The sequence below is a fragment of the Saccoglossus kowalevskii genome, chromosome 14, assembly GCF_978046115.1.
Source record: "Saccoglossus kowalevskii chromosome 14, keSacKowa6.1, whole genome shotgun sequence".
NCBI classification, from domain to species: Eukaryota; Metazoa; Hemichordata; class Enteropneusta; family Harrimaniidae; genus Saccoglossus; species Saccoglossus kowalevskii.
In genome coordinates, this window is record NC_140654.1 from 7,355,889 (window position 1) to 7,373,568 (window position 17,680).

At 33.5% G+C, this 17,680-nt stretch overlaps 1 long non-coding RNA gene across 3 annotated transcripts; it reads right to left on the bottom strand.

The window, feature by feature from the left end:
* Positions 1 to 12,930: 12,930 nt before the first annotated feature.
* Positions 12,931 to 15,349, bottom strand: LOC102806875 (uncharacterized). Of its 3 annotated transcripts, none has more exons than XR_014931490.1 (3): positions 15,254 to 15,349; positions 14,318 to 14,389; positions 12,931 to 13,085 (listed from the first exon to the last, which is right to left on the bottom strand). It is a non-coding gene; the product is annotated as an uncharacterized LOC102806875 (long non-coding RNA). The 3 variants fall into 3 exon arrangements; XR_438517.3 differs by lacking the exon at positions 15,254 to 15,349 and adding an exon at positions 13,236 to 13,380; XR_014931489.1 differs by lacking the exon at positions 12,931 to 13,085 and adding an exon at positions 13,284 to 13,380.
* Between the last annotated feature and the right edge of the window lie 2,331 nt (positions 15,350 to 17,680).

Here is a 17,680-nt window from a genome sequence, read left to right on the forward strand (position 1 = left end):
ATTTTGTTTATTAATGAGTTGACTGTCGAGCACTATGCTAGTGCGCTTGAAATTAGCGGACGTAAATAAAATCACGCGAGATGCAGGGTGACACAATGATTTGACTTTGAATTGTGAACTGATCAAGTCGATGGTTATTCTCAAATACTTTTCCCGAGGCTTTGGTTGAGATATTTGCTGCAGATCTAAACATTGTCTGAATATTAATCTCTAAAAATGGATATATTCGTCTTGTTCCTTGAAAAGACAACTGGTGGGTGTGGATTGTATTCAAATACGTGAAAAAGAATCCTAGAACCAGTTTTCAAAAATAATCAGGGTCGATGTCGATAATATTATTAATGTTCTAGCCATAAGATCATTTTTGGCAAACACAGCATTAATCGAATGAGTGATATATGTTCACTGTCCGTATTAACATGTCATGGTTTGTATTTGTCTACTGTGTCACACCGTGTACGTGATGTATTTTGAATATTATTCATAGAATAATGAGTTTACATGGAATCTTATGGAAAATGTTCAAAAACAGATGTGAAGCAAAAACTGTTATCATCGCAATTTTTAGTTTCCCTCGTATCAATCAATTAAAATGTAATTATTCTGATTATATTCTAACCACGAAGTTGCCCCATTTTCCTTAGCTACACCCTGGCAGGGCACTAAATAGTTGATTTGATCGTGCAATGCGTATACTTCCGCTAAAATTTATGCGAGTCACGGATGACCATTGGGTTATGGATAAACTGGATTCTATAGAAAACAATAAATGCTTATTTTTTATGCATATTTGACAGTAAAATGGCCACTAGCCGGCGTTCTTGAATTGGCTCTTCAAACAAATGTACTACTTAATTAATGAACTATTAGTAGTGAAATGACCGCCATTTGACAAAACAAATGCACGTGTATATGTATGCCAATATATGAATATGTGTAATTGAAACGTGATCAGTAAGGGCATGTCCAATTTACATGTGCACTTAAGTAAAATTCACTGTTATGGGGCATAAACCATTATAAAATTATTTCGTTTCTGAAAATGTGACATACAGTGCAGTAAAATAGGACACATATTTGCTCACTATATTGTAATAAAAAATAAGAACGAACCTCCATATTCATGTCATAAGCCGAAATACAGTCTCCATAATTGGTTAAATGCCCGCAAATTGTATACAAATAAAAATATGTCAATTGTTTACGTCCTATATAAAATAATTGGTTGTTATATAACAGAAATGATCCTACATGTCTTTGCAACACACTCTGGATCTAAATGTACCACATATAATATATTTGTGAGAGAATTCCTTTGTTATTTGCGAATTTGAAAACAAATTGCTGCGAAGTTGAACCAAGTTCTATAATAAATTGGCAAAAAACGCCAAAATGAACACCATATATCATTTGTGTTTCTAATATAGTGTGTTTGAATTATGCACACAATTGTGAAAAATACGCACGAACAAACATGATTGAAACGAGGCTCATTGTAAACATGAATGTTGGCTTAAAATTATTATTATTCCCCACAATCCACGGCATAAGTAACAGGTCTTTGATATAAAAACAGCATATGCAATGCAGTTAGTACCTCAAATCAGTCAGCCTGTCAATTTGACAGACATCATTTCATTATTAATTCCTGACTAGTAGTCATCGAAGTAAAGTTATAACTTATGTTTTTTCTGGTATAGTGCAATACAATACAAAGCTTGTCATAAATATAATAAAATATATGATCTGATTGTGATTCTTGATCTCATATGTCACGGTAAAGACATTCACGAATGCAGAATGACCTATTTAAACTGTCTGGGAACACATCGAGATGTTATAATTACAGAAAACACATCTTTCATTACAGTGAATAAATAATCTTCATTAACAAGATTTTATGTGATTTATTCCCATATTTATTCACCATAAATCTGCATAAGTATAGTGCACCAGGAATTCAACAAACCTGAACTGCAATTTGTACAGCACTCTGACACCAAGGTTGTATAAAACATGTACGTCTTTAATGTAAAGTCACGTGGAAATTTTAATCGTGAAATGACATCCGCAATGTAGTTTAAGCACTGGACTAACTTGTATCTTGTTGCTGCAAATGTGTATGCAGTGAACTGCTATGTAAAGAATCAAATTTATACACGCGACCAGCAGACTGTGCATGCGCAATCATAGATTAACATTCCGACATGTTAGAAACTCGCAATAGTTTCAATGGTGTCAAACGTTTGCGAAAAGGGCTTATTAGGAACAGGACAGGTAAATGCACTTTTCATTTGGGACATTATCATTACTCATAAATGTTGCACCTTACCGTACCGTAGTATCGGCCATACACGTTTACACTTGCTGTGGTGATTGAAATGCATTAGCTTGCCAACCCACCACCACTCTTCCAGTGGTCGAATGCAGAGTCGAACTATTTTACAGCCACTAATGCTATATATATATATATATATATATATATATATATATATATATATATATACTATGGACACTTGTGTCCCCGTGGAAAGCAAAAATCGCGCAGTATATAAAATTGAAGTTTAACACCTCTGTAAGTAGTACACAATAATGATCTAGGATGATCTGCATGTCGCTTGAATCAAAATTGTTTTTAGATTTTAAAGCATAACATGTGAAACTAGTTCCAATGTATGAAAAGTTACTTAACGAATCTATCGTAGTTTAGAAGTCAAGTGCCATGGTCACATCTGTAGCATAATCCACAGTGGTGGAATCAAATTTTGCTATCAATTTATTTTTGAATTGACTAATTATTTGATAGTGACTGTACATTTTGGTACTAGCATTTGTGGTACAGATATTGCGGACACATTTGAGGCATAAACTGACAATCAGGTGGCACATGGTTCTACAATTAATTAGTGGCAGGTAGTGGATGGTCAGGTGTGTTGAGTGTATACTCGCAAGTAGTCCCATTGTCAGTGACCTCTCTCTGAAAATGGATAGAAATGAAAATTGCCACAAATTAAACAAATGTACATAGGTCCTATGTATGCATATCACCAGATTACACTTTGTTTTCCTCAAATGTTGAATACTACTATGAACCGCTTAAATGTTGTGGGTCACAATCATAAAATTGTGTTTCATTGAACATTTTTCTGGAGTTCTACAAATCGCACAAGGTTGTCTTCACGAATAAAATAAAATTATGAAATCGGGAAAACTAAGTTGTTTACACGATTTTTATGTTTAGACTGTGTATACGTGCAATTAATAAAGATGATGTTGTTGGTGGACCTAAAATGGTAACTTACAATTCATTAGAGGCAGTAATATTTACAATTCCAGTGTGCTCATCTTCAGCAACATCGGGTTGTACCTGTATGATACAACACAAATATAGTGAGATACTTGTATATTTTTTTGCAATTGACTTTACTTCCAAAATAATTTTGCATGACAAAGTTTCTCCCCAAAGTTTGATCGGAAGGTTTCTTTGATACTCATAATAATGAAAGAATTTTCGTTTTTTTAATGAGTATTAATATCCAATTCACCAATCTGTAAATAAGAAATTGAATAAATAGCCTTAATTTCATCAATTATTCTAAATCTCAGTAAGATGCCTGTCAACATTGAACAAAATCGGTCCAGTCCCCCTAAAAAATCACACAGGTAATAAGAAATGATACAACTTATTCTAGTTGTCAATTGTTGACGGACGATGGATGGACGACGATGACGAACAACACAGCATACCGATCCTTGACCTGAGTGGTTCGGTAGCTGGCTAGCTGCACGTGCATATTTAATCTTTCACCAAGTTGTGAGTAAGGTATAGTGAAGAAAACATGATTTTTTGGCAGAATAATGTATTCTAGAAATGTATTGATATAAATATTAGGCATCCCTTTACATGAGACAATACCTCTAATTTTTAAACGAATGAGTTGATATAATTTCACGTAGTCCAGAAACTGAATAGAACTAAATTTGGAGAAATATATTGTAGATTGCTAATTGTGATATTTGCTTTTGACCGCGTCTTTGAAAGATGAACATTTTTAGAACAAGCTGCAGTTTTTTGGGCGAAAGCAACGATCACTCAACAACAATCGAAACAAAAAACAGACTACAGCAAGTGAAATGATAACTACATAAATGCAATAATATAAAACTTAGCTGTAGTGCACTAGTTGGTATCACGGCACTCGGACTGCTATTGGTGTATGTTATCAATATAAATGTGAGCAAATGCCCATCAGGATCCAGTTCTACTGCCTGGATCAAATAAATAGAAAACAGGGTTTGCATTTAACAATAACACGAGGTGAACGCTCAAAGGAAATTTTCATTGCATTTTCCAATTTGTGGGAAACACCACTCACATCCAGAGTTACATAAAATAGTTGGAGATGAACTAATCTTCTGGAAGAATCTTTAATGCATCTGTTCGATTATAGTTTATCATAGAATTTTTTACCCAAGTAAATGTCAATCATCTTGCTTTCCCATTTGAGGTATTTAAAATTAGAGAGTAGGCCAACGCTACAATACTATTTGTCAAACATATTCTAGCCCCAGATACTGCACCTAAAATTGGGATGACCCTTGATGTACATTACCTGTAAAAATTAATTTATTGTTGGAACAGTATTTTTTTTTTATTTCGCCACCTTACATCATCATAGTTTGACTGTTTTGTTTCACATGTGTATTCATGTTTGTGATAATTGCAAATTAAGAATCACACCGTTTCTATGGGATCAATACCCCGGTATTAAAAGTGTTTGACATCGCATGGCCTGGCCTAACGTTGGTTAGCTTATCAACTAAATTCCAGTTTCCCAGAAAAATGGCGGGAGAAGTATTCTTGTCGTGATTACGGAAACAAATTTCAGCAGCAATATCCTATGAAATAAGCACAAAAAGTCATTAAAACGGGAGGGTCATCACCTGCGCACGCGCGGGAATTGAGTCCCAGGCGACGATAACAACACACACTAACAACGCAAAAGCTCATGGGTAGACGCTTTTTTGTAAACTATGACACGCTATGGCCATCTAACGCATGCGCAGGTGAAGACTCCCCCCTATTCAAAATTATTTATCTATTATCAAATTCAAAACTGATAAACTGATAAACAAGTATAAACAAATACAACACTTTGTAATTGTATTATCTGAGGAGCTATATATTATATGAATAACAATTATGAAAATAAATGTTGTGTATGCACAAAATTGCAAATTGTCACGAATATTAACAGAAAAGTGGCAAACTAAATAAGTATTGGAAATGATATAGTACAACCCAGCAAAACAAGTCAGCTTTCAATCGTGTGTAAAGTTTAATCAACATAAATTCAATAATTATAGTATTACAAGCACAGGATTCAAGCTTGATAATAAGTTTGTATTTTTTCACTCACAACTAAAATGAATTAGAAACCATGCAGTCTAAAAAATAAAAACAAAATACAAACAAAAGGTAACATATGTGGCGCTGTTTCAAACATAAGGTATTTCAGGAAACTGTTTTTATGTTGAGCAAATGCAATCAATGTCTCTCACTTTTATATTTTGATGTATAGCGTCATATATAAAGTGGTATCTTACATGCTTACGTATTCGTTCCTGCCAAATACAAACCATTTTATGACAAATGTTCGAATTACAATCAAATAAAATGACGGACGTTACTACTCTCAATTTCGAGTTATCCAGAACTTATTGAGACCAGAGACGGTTTATCAGAACTAGCATTTCTATTACTGATTATATGTGTACTTGCCTCAAACTATGAAAACGCCAACAGTTACGGCCAGTAAATTTATGTAATTTCACTGCCAAGAATATAATAAACTTAATATTATACATTAATACAAAAACAAATTATTGAAACTTAAAATGATCCGTAAAATTCTATTTTTAAGTGAAGTTTGAATGAAACTGTCTCGGCCATTCCTGTGAAACAGTTATTACCGATTTTATAAAAAAAAATGGACATCGATTTGTCAAATTCGATCGAATAAAAAAATAACACATCTTAAAGTATTCTTGTGTGAACATTTTTAACTGAATCGGATATGAAAAAACAGTCGGCCATTTTGTTTATATAATATTAAAACAATACAAATACAAAATAACATAACACGGTAAAAATTAAGATGAGAAAACAAAACAATGGTTTAGGGTAACTCCATTGAATCAAACAGGGTGTCCCATATACTTTTGAATCCATGTAGAGAATCTTTCTGTATGGCCTTGGAATAGTCAGCATTAAGGGGGCATTCAAAAAACAAATGACATCGTTCTACAAACAAACCACAAAAAGAACATCCTTCATCTTCTACCAAATTTCTTAAATGCAAGTATCTGTTAGTTGGTGTAATTCTATGTAATAATCGAAATTGTGAACATTTCTCTATGATACATCGTCCGTAGTTTTATATGGCAGAATGAAAATATCTTAAAATTCTTCAGTTTGCAAAAAATAGAACTTGCTCCATTTTTTTTACAGCAGTAAGTGGTTTTGTTTTTAGAGTTAATTGACGAATGTAATAACTATAAATAGTTTTAGATATTTTCTTATTGCCACTGGATATATAACAGACATCCGTCTTGCATGTTGTCTGTTTATTTTTTTAATTTTGTTTTCAAATTTTGTGGATTTGCAGTAATTAAATATTGATATTGAAGGAATTTTGGGGTAATGACAAATTTTTGGCCAAATACATTCAATGACATAATATTTTTACTTTCATTCAATAAATCCCCGATTACATCAATTCCTTTGTGTTTCAAGCCACCGTCGTTGTATTCTAGGCACATTCTATTTCTATTAATTTTATCATAGTTCCAAATAAAATTGTAAATTATTTTTTCCAGGTCTTTGATGATATTAGCCGGTATGTTTGGAAGAACTGTCAACAAAAGAACCAGTTCTGAAATTGCTAATGTTTTTACCACTGTAACTTTTCCTATGAGTGTCAAGTGCTTCTTTTCCAATGACTTAGACAACTTTTTAATATCGTTGATAGCGGGAACATAATTAAGGTCTCATAGTTGATTTAAATTCATATCAAATGTGACCCCCAGTACTTGAAAAGGATTGTCTGTTCAATTTGAATCCCTGTCTGATAAAAACTTATCAAGGCAATGTCGTTTACCCCCTATCCAAATAAAACTATTTTTTTCATAATTAGGGCGAAGTCCTGAACAAATAGAGAACTTATCTACGATATTGAGCACTCCCCTCAGGGATCGTTCAGTTCCATTTCAAAATAAAAAGGCATCATCTGCATATTGCCCAAGCAAACGTTCATTTTTTAACAGGGTAATCCCTTTTACTTTTTCATTATTTCTACGGTAGATTGCTAAAGTTTCAATGGCAAGAATAAATATGTCTGACTGACTCCTCTATGTACTTTAAAGAAAGTCAGTAAAATTTCCATTATTAATTACATAGCTGGTAACATTAGCATATATAGTCGATACCCATTTTACGGAGATTTGGTCCGAAATTAGAACTGATCATTGTTTTTTGAATGAAATCCCATTCTAGACTATCAAATACCTTTTCAAAGTCTAAGAGAAGTAACATGCCAGGAATGTTTTGTTGGTTTGCAAGAAGCAGCACATCATAAATTAGTTTTGTATTATCACTGATGCTTCTGCCTTTCATAAATCCCTTTTGGTTCTCACTGATAATTGATGGTTATAATGGCCTTATAATGGTTTCTGTGCTGTACTTAATTCACCCTTTTCATAAGATTCATTTAGACTCATTAAAAGGTAAGGTGAAATATCTCTCCAAGAGAATTTGTAAAATTCACTAGAGAAACCGTGTTTTTCCATTGACCATATTGTTTAATGCATTAGCACATTTTTTTATTGTAAGCTGTTCCTCGAACGATTTTTTTCCCTCTGTTGATAATTTTGGTATATTTGTTTTTTGAAATGAAAAATTTCGCCGTTTGATTGGCAGATTTATAGAAGTTTTTGTAAAATTGTTTCATTTCTTTCAAAATATTTCCTTGATCTAAAATTTCTGAACCATCTTCTTTAACCGGTTTTCCAATCGTTTTTTTCCAGTGCACAAAAATATTTAGACGATTTCTCACCATAAAGAGAATCATTTACATTCGACCTTATCATAGCGCCCTTCAACACTTTTGCGCATTTGTTCTAGTTCGGAATGAATATTTTCCAGTTCCATCAGTTGATCTTGTTGAATGTATTTATCAATTTGTTGTATTTTAAGGACAATTCCCTGTTCTAATAAATATTGTTTTTTATTATTTTCTCGTTTCCTATGGCTGGAATACATTATAGTTTTGCCTCTAATATTTAGTTTTAAAACCTCGAAAAATAACTGGTTAGAAAAACTTCTCCGTAAATGGAACTTCTGTTATCCACCTTATAATCATTTACCGTTTCCTCTATTATTTTTTGACGTTTTTCCCATTCTGGTTAATAGTAACCGAAATTAAACTATGATCATCTCTTACCACATTCCACTCACCACAAAATATACATGTTGGTATAGCAAAGTCATCTAAGTACGAAGTCACATTGTCAAAAAAGTTTGGTGTGTCTTCATTTGGTGCATACAGATTCACTAGGCATATACGTATTGTCTTCGTCCACACTGGTATCCGCCATCTTGCCTCGCTTCCTTCCCATTTATTGGTTCACCGTATTCAATATAATAATACTTCGCACTGCTTTAGTTATGATTTATATCGATATTCTTCTTTACACTACCGAAGTTTCGTAATATTCACGGACACGTTCGCTTCTTAGCCAGACATGCGCATTCAGTCGGCCATTTTTGGTCGAATCTCAAAAAACAAATTGGTGTGCACCAGTAACCCAATATGCATGGTCATGAAAGACACGTTTACAGACTGTGAATTAACAATTTTAGACAAAATGGCTGTCAATAAGCAAATTTGATGAAATGAATCATGTAACATGAATCTCCAAAAAAAATGATATGCACCTGTAACCCAATAAGCATGATCATGATATAAAGTTTTACAAAAAATAACCTGACCGTCTTTGAGAAACATATCCGGGCACGTTCAAATATCAGAATTTAGCAAATTAGGATTAGGTCCAAGTGGCCACTAGGCATATTTGATCAAATTGTCATACAAACTGACGTGCATATGTAAGTCATCATACATTATCCTCATGATAAGTTTGAACGAGCTTGGTCACGACATGTGTGACTAATAACACTAATACTAATACTAATAAACTACTACTAATAAATCAACTTCCAAAGCATTTGAAAACAAAAATTTGTATTGGGTGGATTTCAGAAGTACATGGGCAAACCTGGTATTAGGCCTTTCAGACGATTCTAATCATATAGAAATAAAATTATCAAATTGTGTGAATGTGATAAGGACAAGGAAAAGCACCTCAACGATACTGAAACTGCGATTGTTCTTTTGCAAAAGAAAAAAATAGTTGGCATGAACAGTTTTTAAAGTACCTGGCATAAACATACCCCGTGTTGTCAGGGATAATCCCTTAGGGTTGGACAGTGTAACAAGATTACACCTACATGTGCAACATATACAATTTGATTGCTCAGGTTATTTTCTAAGATGAGTTTGTGCCATTTCTCGACTTTAGCTGTTTTCAAATCAATCGAAAGTTAACTATTCATTCATAATTACTCGACATCCGAAATGTTGTCAAATATAAATCAACTTTGAGGTGGAAATATTTAACAAAATTTGTTTACATGTTAGTTTAGAAAACTCGTTTTAGTCGGTAAACGTTCATCAGCGCTAGCTGAGTTTTTGGTGAGTGCCTTAGGGTGTTTGTTGTTTCTCTACTCGTTATAGTTTGGGTAGTTTGTAACCCGTTGGTTCGTAACCCGTATTGGTTAACTCTTACGCGAGATTCCCTATTGCATTGAGTCAGATGTAGTTAAGGCAACCGAGTAAGCAAAAACAACTAATATTCATAATTGCATAGACATTTTTACTTTGTCTTTGTATTAGGCTGGCACCTCGCATTTGTCATTTTTTTGAATTTTCATTATTATGTCTCGACACATACAGCCCAACTAGCAAATATTATACCGTGATTGAATAGCAAGTTTTGCACAGCATTTGAGTTTATGATGACGATACAGCCCAGAACAAAACCCACACACGTTGAAACACATACTGTTAAGCCGATTTAACACATCATTTTGTTAGAAATGTGCTTAGCAATACCCTCCGACGGACCGTTTGGCTGTTAAAGTTTGCTATTTATAGTCCCATTACATAGAAAAGTTACAAATGATTATGCCAATGATAGATCTCTTTTCAATTATGAACAATATTTTTTGTGATATTGACATAGATTACAGGTATGGCCAGATATCTACTTTCCACTTGTTGAAAAACAAGGAAATGTTTTCAGTTTTACGTTCAATGTATGTCAATATGTATTCGTTCTCCTGTCACTTAACTGTTTTGTCTTCATTACTCTTCCCCTTACTTATCAATGAAATAAACAATCAGAACTAGAAACATTTACAGGTGTCCATATTGCGTATATTGAACATTTATTTCTTCTGTACGCTGACGATCTAGCTCTATCCAGCCTTACGACTACAGATTCACAGAAATTGCTGGTTATACTATAACTGTGAGCGACTAAATAAAGGCTAATATTAAATGGCAGATTAAAAGTGGTGCTTAAAAGGTCATAGGTCAGACGTGGTATTGTTATCTTGGGATTTCGTTATCTAGTTCTGGATACTACACAGCATTAGCTAAAAAATAAAAAAAACAAGTTTAGTGTCAAAAAGATTTTCTGATGTTAAGGTAGAAACCTACTCATAATTTTTTGTCAAAGTTGGTCATAAATCACTTGATAGTGTTAATGTAAAAATCAAAAAGCTATTCCATGACATATGAAATAGCATTATTTGTGTGTTTCAGTGACGTATTTTGAGAAATATGTTCTAAATATTATTTTTAAATCGCTATTCCATGGAACACAGTGCTAAAAAATAGCATTTTCGACACTTTTTAAAACCCAGATTTTTTAAATAATTTAGGACAACATCAGTAGTAATATATAATTTTTTCAACCTATGTCACCAGCCTACAATTTGAGATATGACATAATATCTTTTCCATAGAAACCCACGATAGAAGCGATATAATACTCCCACTATCAACTAAAATACAACAACCATTTTCTCGTAAATTAAGCTGGTGACCCAAACTTTTTAAGGTCAATATCCTTATTATATATGATTATAATTTATTGGAGAAAGAATATTTGCATTAATGAGCAGGCTTTCAGTTATAAGAATCAGGGAGCTTATTCTAAGCGCTGACTGGTGTTGATAATAGACATGTCGAAAACCCAACATAATTAATTAATATTATATTTACACATAAATTGTCACGTCATCTTGTTGTTGATGGATGATTTGTAATTTCCAACGCCTCTTTCCTGTTTTTTTATTTTTTTTAATCTGGTATTGATGAACTTGGGTAATACAAGGGATGAGACGCCATGACAGCTCTATGATCATAATCAAACAGATATGTCGAGATACTTGTAATGCAATTCAGGAGTGGGGAGCTAATTTACAACTATTGTTTAAGCTAGATAGATTTTAAAGTTGAATACGGTCTTAGCCGATATTTATTAGTAATGGACAAACTTTAACTCAAAAATACATTATGTAAATTTCGAATCTTAGCACATAAGCTGCACAAGTATTGGAACGGACAGGTTACACAACGAAATATTTTGTGATCGAATATATGCATTTTATACTTTGATTCAAATCAAGAAAATTTGTTTTAATGTACTATATCATTCCCTATGAATAACCTATGGCATCACTCGATACGTTACTGTAGTGATGACTGTATAGCATTATGGGATGGCCACCTCCAGATGTATGCCTATAAATATACGCCTATCTATGCATGGTTTCCAAGGTTAATTTATCAATACAGACGTTACAAATTTCACTTTATGTTGGTATTTCCCTTTTAAAATACTTTTAAATGTTGGTTCTTGTCTCGTTTTGTCAAAATATATATACATTCACATGAAAAACCTTGTAGAAAATTAAAAACTAGTTTTAAGGTATGTGTAGCTGCCAGTATGTAGAAGAATTTTTTTAAAAATTAGAATTAATCTTCATTTCGTAGCATTGTCACTATTTTCAAATGATTATGTAGGTATACATCAGATCTAGTAAGTTACTCAAACCCATTTTGCATATGGGTAAAATATTGTTTAAACTACATTTTTGAAGCAAAGCTGGAATGCAAATTATAAAATATTATAATTATGTCATCACAACCGACCTAACGCTCAAAACGCTTTGGCATACAAGTTAAACCATGTAACAGAGAAGTAGATATAGCATACATGTACTTGTGTTTGCTGGAGCAGAAAGGGAACCTAGATAATAATACATGCTGAGAAATGAACATATTGTTTTAGAAATTTAAAAAAAGTTCTTTAGCTATGAGTTATACATGGATCCTACATTCATGTATACATTACTTCAACTACATGATGTAAACATGAATCCTTGTGATATCCACATGAATTTGTGGTTGTGATTTATACATCATGCACATTGTATGTACAATCATTCTGGCAAAGACAAGCAAACAGATGTCTACATGCTTCTCCATACTCAGCTTACGTCACTAGCTGACGTCTTCTGTGGTGGTGATTGCGTAGGGACACAGAAATATCTGTGTGCGTTTGATGAGCAATGGCGTACAAGATACAACTGATATATTGTCACACCTTGGAAATGCTGTTTTAGAGTGATGCCAGTAAGCCATGATTGTTATTTGGCAATTGACAGAGTCTGCTTATACGTGTGCACATTCAATTCAATTCAATGGAGTGGTTATTATACATCATATACAAACACATCAATTAATATGCACGAATACCAACAATGTTGTTTATTGCATGCACGCGAGGAGACACTGTACTGTGCCAGGCTAATCTAATCTATGTATTTCAAATCAAGTACCCATCCACCTTGTCTTCAAGTCTTGAGTTGACTCCATTTACCCCTCATAATGATTCTGCAAAACAGAATATAAGATGAAATAATACAATATTTATATGTATATTATATTCCTACATATACATCACGTGACATGTGTTGGAATTTACAATTCATAACCGACACCAACCACCGTGTTTAATAAGTTGTTTGCATGAATAATCATTACATTACACATGCTGTCATTGTTATCCTCCTCTAATATTCTGGTTTGCAATTTCTTCTTCTATTGCATCTGCTTGTTCCGGGGTCAATATAATATCGGACTCAAATGCACCGGGTGATTCATTTTCTTCAGGTGGTTCAGAGCGAAGCTATAAAAAAAATGCTTTCTAATCAAATGACTGTAATACCAACAAATCGTAGAACCATATCAAATGTTCATTGTGAATGTGAATTTAAGTCATGATCACTTGACGCATCGTTTATCGAGGGTGGGCAAGGGGGGTAGCTAGTAAAGTTTTATGGGAAGTAAAAAGGGCTTTTTACAATTTATAAAGAAAAAAAAGACGTTTCGACAGTTTACAGTGATAAAAAATGGAACATTGAATGGTCCGAGGAGCTCTCCGACTCAAATTCTCCGCCACTGCTGCGCCGCGTGTATAGACGAATGCGCATATTACCCTCGTAATGCTCTTCATTCGGTTAGAGGGCCTTTTACGTCTTGACATTCAATTTTGCAGTGAATTGTGACATCTAGTCGTTTTACAGTTTCTAAAATGTAATTTCCCTGGATTATTCTTTACGATTTTTTATTTGGATATAAATTCTTGTACGTACCGAGAAAAATAACACATTTTTACAGTGTACGGAAAAAATATTTGATTGATTACGTTGTACGTCTAGCCTGTGATTACAGAATTACGGAATTTATTTTTTCAATTTACGTTGTACGAACGAAAAAATATTGCAATTACGTTGGACGAAAATAACCCTTGCCCCCCTTTATCTTTTGTAATGAATACTCCACATAAATTAGTGTCATCTATCATCAGCCCCTCAACACTGGTTTCTATATAAAACACAGCGTTAATCAGAACTCTCCACTCATGCACAGTTAACACAATTTAAGGTTGCACACTATATTTTGTGGTTATTCTGTTCAAATTTTAAATTCAGTCATTAAATACAAATAAAATGTTGACAACAAGGCACCTCTCAAATCACAGAACGAATAGTAAAAATCTGAGCGACATATAAAATGTTTTGCCAAAAAATATAATACTAGGTATTGTAACTAAGTTGACATACCCTGGCGTTGGTTGATGCCACTAAAATGACAGCCAGCAGTATTACTTGAATCTTCCACATCTTCACAGACTGCTATGACGAGAGAAAGCAAATAATATAATTACATAGAAATTATTATCGCATCCTCCATCAACTAATGAGCTGTATTTATTTTTATGCCAACTATGTGCACAAATTGGCGAAGCTATAATAAATGTATGCATTCAGCAGCTGAGTGACTTAATTGGAGGTTTCTTTCAACTGAACATATCAGAGTTGAACTATGCATTGTATGCTAAATTTATATTGGATTACTGAGAGGTAATTATTGAAAAAAAGACTGAATGAATCCTTAATTGTATTTTTTTTATCAATTCGAATTTGCTATTAGGAAAGGGATTCCTTGGCGTATATGTTCAACGCACAGCGATTTTCAAAATGTATAGAATCACCTAAAACGAAACAGCTGCAAACTAAACCAAATATTGCTGTCACTGTCCCCAACTGACTATACTTCATGGAGGAGTCAAATAATTTTAACCCGGCTATCACAATTATGCGTACAATATCCAGGTTTACTATCAGAACCATAAATAAATTTGAAATCCTTACAACATTGCTGGTAAGCTGAATTGATGCATATTCTACTATTAAACAGGATATTTGATCACTTACCCGGAGTTGACTTGATTAGGCTCAACTACAGATTGTTTTCATGGTAGGGGGAATTATTAAAAATTTCCCTGATTGAGAATGAGTTAATATTTTATCTCATGGAAACTTGGGTAAAGAAAATGGCATGATATAGATTCAGATGCAACAAATTCCCGATTGGATGATTACAAGTGGTATACTTCATTGCTCATGACGTGGCCCCGTTTGCCACAAATATGCATACACTGAGCACATAACATAAATACGCATAGCAAAAAATTATGCCATTGTAGTCATACTCACCCCATACACTCCAGAATAGAAATAAATTCAATGTGTCTAGAAAATCGCATGCAGCTCGGTTTAAACTATGCTGCAATCCCATTCTATATTCGAAATGTGCATGATAATACTCTTATAACGACAAAGGATGAACTGTAATGACCTATTCTAACATGTTTGATCTCTATATTTTAATTTTTTTACAATTACTGATTGATCTTTATTACTGTTACTACTGACCCAGAAAGTAATTACACAGAAAAAAAGCATATGCCGATTAGGTTGGTCACTCCACTCCGTCGTCAATGCGTTCTCCTCAATAAAAAATGTCAACAATTCATGACAATTTATATCCTTATAGTTTAGCTCAGTGCAACCAAACATTGCAAATGAAGTACACATAAGATGAACTGAAATATCAAATAAATAAAAAAAAACAATGAATATCATGTTTCATCTCAACACTAATACATTATGGCATTTTAAATCGACAATTCAATGAGTGGTAGACAGCGCCACCTAGTGGCAAAACAACTGACGTAATGCAGCAACATATGAGCAAGAAACCTATCACTAACATCAAATAATCACTTAGGAAATCATTAGGCATTAGGCATCTGTGAAATATCATGAGCAAAAATTACGTGAAATTATCACAATAAAGTTTTAAGTAAGAATTTCAAAGCACATGTTATTGCATCATGGGTACATAAACATTACATGCCCAACTCAAATTCACGAATTATCTCTCAAAACGCAATCAAATGATTCATGTCGTATTTGTAAATCTTCCCATGCACAATCGTAATTCAGAAGTTCCGATGTTCTTTGAACACGATTCGGCATAAAAGTATTAGAAAGTCAATAATTCCGCCAGCTGTCGCCAGTAAATTGCATATATCTGTTCGTTAACTGCTGCCTCCACAACAAAGTATTAAATGCAACTCGAACTATAGGTGGCACTATACCGTCAGCTGACAAATAGCACATCAATGTGAAATATAAGTTAGGGCTATATAACCTAAGTTATAATTTCAATGACAATGACTAAGTACAATAAATAAAGCAGTACATTTTAATTTGGCCATAACAATATATATCGTCATCTTTTGTTTATGTATGTTCTACTAAAGCCAGAATGATGATTACGATGGTGGTGGTGGTGGTGGGGGAGGGGGTGTAGAATCGTCACCTGTTCCGTTGCGGATCGTAGCTCGAAACAACCCTTGCAATTGAACTAGTATTTGATACATCAAATAGTTAGTCATTGAATACTAAAGTAATGTATTTTCAAATATTCATTTATAATTGATTTTCATGGATAGATTCAGAAGACAACTCCAATGTTTCATTAATTCTTAGTAATATGAAACACTTTTATTGTGCAAATTTACCAATAACTGCAGACTATTATTATAAACTGTATCTACACAAGCAGCAAGTATGTCAATTAGCTAATTAATAGGCAATTTTTGTTATTAACGTATATTAAATCTTTTTCTGTACATTGGCGAACGTGTCTGAGTGAACTGTTTAATAAACAAAGCATTTTAATTGGTATGCATATTAGACAATAATATGTAAAGATTAATTCCAAACTATGGTTTAGACATTCAACTAAACATACAGTATGTAGGGACAAAGTTTCAAGACATTTGAGTAACTAATCCTATGATACACAAAAACAAAACAGTTAACTATAGTAACTTGTGTAGTGAACAGTGGTCTTCTCGTGCTTGTATGGTTTGTGCCTATATTTCAATATCATTCCGACCATCTTCCAATGTGATCATGATTCCTTTTTTTATAAGTTGGAATTTCTTCAAATGGATTGACCTGTGGTGGATATGTAGTTTATTGTGAATGTTAAACAACTGTGTAGGAAAACATATAGCGATATTATTAATCTGTTGAGAGTTTAATCTGTTATAGTAATACCATTTGAATATGTCTGTAAAATTGCACAGAAACAAGGTGCGGCTGTTCAACAATTCGTCACTCGTTTAAGAAAACCAGCCAGAGATTGTAATTTTGCTGCTGAAAACGATAATCAAATCAGAGACGCTGTACTGAATAAATGCACTTCCGATTATGTACGCCAGAAAAAAAATCTGGAGGAAGGTCAGGGGTTAAACTTAAGCATGCATACTCATAATAGCCCGTGGGGGGGGGGGTACTTGCAAAAAATCTTGTCAGCCTAACCGTTTTGTCTTCATTACTTTTCACCTTACTCATCGATGAGGTAAACAATTGGAACTAGAAACTACAGGTCTCCACATTGTGTATATTGAACACTTCTTTCTTCTGTACGCTGACAATCTAGCTCTATCCAGCTCTACGAATATAGGTTCACACAAATTGCTGGTTATACTATCACTATGAACAACTGAATAAAAGCTAAAAATAAATGGCAGATTAAATTCGTTTAAAACATGGTGCTTAGAATGT